Source organism: Myotis brandtii, unplaced genomic scaffold, assembly GCF_000412655.1.
Source record: "Myotis brandtii unplaced genomic scaffold, ASM41265v1 scaffold194, whole genome shotgun sequence".
Lineage (NCBI taxonomy): Eukaryota > Metazoa > Chordata > Mammalia > Chiroptera > Vespertilionidae > Myotis > Myotis brandtii.
In genome coordinates, this window is record NW_005357232.1 from 3,292,052 (window position 1) to 3,294,912 (window position 2,861).

Here is a 2,861-nt window from a genome sequence, read left to right on the forward strand (position 1 = left end):
TCTATTTTGTTTGAAAGATTTTAGTCTCAAACCTAATCACAATGCTGGGGAGAAAATATTATATATATATAGATTTTAATCCTCGCCTGAGGATATTTTTTATTGATTTTTAGGGAGTGGAGAGAGAGGGAAAGATGAAGAGAAACATCAATGTGAGAGAAACACATCAATTGATTACCTCCTGCAGGGGCCAGGAGGAGCCTGAAATTGAGGTATGTGCCTTTGACCGGAATTGAACCCGGGACTCTTGGTCCACAGGCCAATGCTCTATCTACTGCTCCATACTGGCTAGGGCAAGAGAGATTTTTAAGGAGAGAAGGAATCTCAGGGGTTTTAGACTGAGTCTTCTTACCATCTTGAGGGAATCAGGAACTATAGCCCTGCGGCCAGGACTGGTAAATGTAGCATTTATAACTTTGTCTCTTTTAGATTTATCCCAATCCCTAAGTGTTTTCCTATTGTGAGAATGTTTTCCAGATTCATTTTCTTATTTATAATTTAAATAATTTTTAAATACCATATTTGCGTATTACCTTACTATTTACTTAGTACTGTTCTTTAATTTGGGCCATCCTTTGGCTTAAATAAATGAGTTTATTTTAAACTAGATACATTACTCCTAGGATTTATAAAAAAGCTACTTTTCACTGAACCACAGCATATTATCTTGATTATCACCAGAGATCCTCTCTCTGACTGATTCCAATGGATACCATTTGGGTTAACAAAATTCCTGCTTGGTCTCTCTGTTTTTGGATCCTCCTCTTCTCACCAATGGCCATATTTCTTCTAAGATTTACCACAGTCAATTGACCATTACCAGTTCTTCAACTTTTGCCCCAAACTCCCAACTCTGAAACCTTGACTTTCTCTGTGACCTTACCCTTCCTTTGGCTTTACATATAATCAGTCTCCAAGGCCCAGATTGCTCCTAAACATTATTGGTTATGATTTTTTTCTTCTCTTTTCTAGTTGCTCCCCTCCTAGTCTGGGTCCTGGTTTTTATTAATTTCTCAAGTCCTACTTAGTTTCATCCTGTATGACACTAGCGTATTGATCCTCTGGGAATATGAGTAATAAGGAAGATCCACAGGTAATACTTGGCCAGAGAAAATCTACCACTGCTGTCAGGGAGAAGGGACTTATCCTGTGATTGCTACCGGCTCCTTTAAAAGTCATGCTGTCTTTCTAAAGATGCCCTTGGGGTATGAAGTGAAGCCCGACAAGGCTAGCTAAACCCACAGCCTTGCTAATCCCTCCAGTTGAATCCTGTGTTAGGCTGACACCTTCTAGGTGTGGAGACCTTAGAAAGCATCTTCAAAGACTACGACATCTTGAAAAAGTGTTAGACTGGTGGGCACAGACAGTGTCACCTATTCTTCTACCTGAACATTGGGACTTTGGAAATAAAATGTGTTCATGAGAAGAAAATGGTTAGCTACTAAATGTGTCAAAGACAAATGGATTTTCTGGACAATGGTTTAACTACAATGGTCTATCAAGAATTTAAATTCCTCATTAGAAAAGCCCCCAAATGTTAATTCTTTTGGCTTATATTGGCTGCTATTAAGAAGTTATACAAAATTATGTATTTTTTAATAAAAAGTGGCAGTTCTTTCTTTAAGTAACTAGATTTATTGAGTGTTGACTATGTGGGAACCACATTGCTAAGTGTTCTACATGAATTATCTTACTTTTTCTAGTAATAACCCTATTATTATTCTCATCTTATAGTTGAAAAAATTGAGTCATAAAGAAGGTAAATAACTTGCCCAAGTACAAACATCTGGTTAAATTGTAGAGGCAGGACTTGAACTGAGGTGGTCTAATTCTGGAACTTTCACTTTTTACTACTTATCAATGCTGCTCTTTCATAGCAACAGTTAATAGGTATCTGGTTAAGTACAAGAACACATACTCTCAGAAGCAAAAATGACTAGGGAAGGATGTCCCTTATGAAACTAGGAAGAATAATGTGACAAGAGAGACTTGGAGAATGAATTAAGAAAGCTCTAAACTGAGAACAGAAGTGTTTCAAAGGGAGGAGAAGAGAATGTCTGATAAAGCATGTGTTTTTTTGTTGTTGTTGTGGGATATTGTGGGACACAACAGAAATGCCATAGGAAATAGCATTGGAAGTGTTCCTGTGACTCATCCCACCAAGTCTTCACCAATAATATGTATTTATTTATGTTAACATCTCAAGATCAGTTACCCTGTTTGGACATTTGAGGCCATAACGTTAGTCTCTAGTATCTCTGTCACAGGAATGAAGAACAATATACTTTAGGCCATATCAGTGGGAGAAGAAGACCACTTTTTTAAAAGATATTTTTTGACATAGCTCATAGCTAATAGAACTAGCACAGATCTGTTAAAGTAGCAGTGCAGAACTTTTATTGCTCACATATATACCATAAGTTCTCTTTCAATTAAAAAGTAGAAAATTTGGTCAATCTGTACTCTATTGGCCATTTCTACTCTTATAAGCTCATTAGTATAATAGAGATTATTAAGAATCTGATCTAAGTTATGACTATCAAAAGGAGAAATTAGATAATGGAGATTTTGTGAAGAAATGACTGACACAAGAGCCCATCAGAGGATTGTTGAGCATTTTAGGAGGAAAAAAGTCAAAAGTCTATAAAAAAAGATTTAAATATTATATATATGTGTGCATATATATATGCACACATATATATATGCACACATATATATACATATATATATCCTATATAATAAAAGAGAAACATGGTAATTAGCATACGACCGCTACCCTTCCCATTGGCTAATCAGGGCGATATGCAAATTAACTGCCAGCCAAGATGGCGGCCGGCAGCCAGGCAGCTGGAAGCGAACAT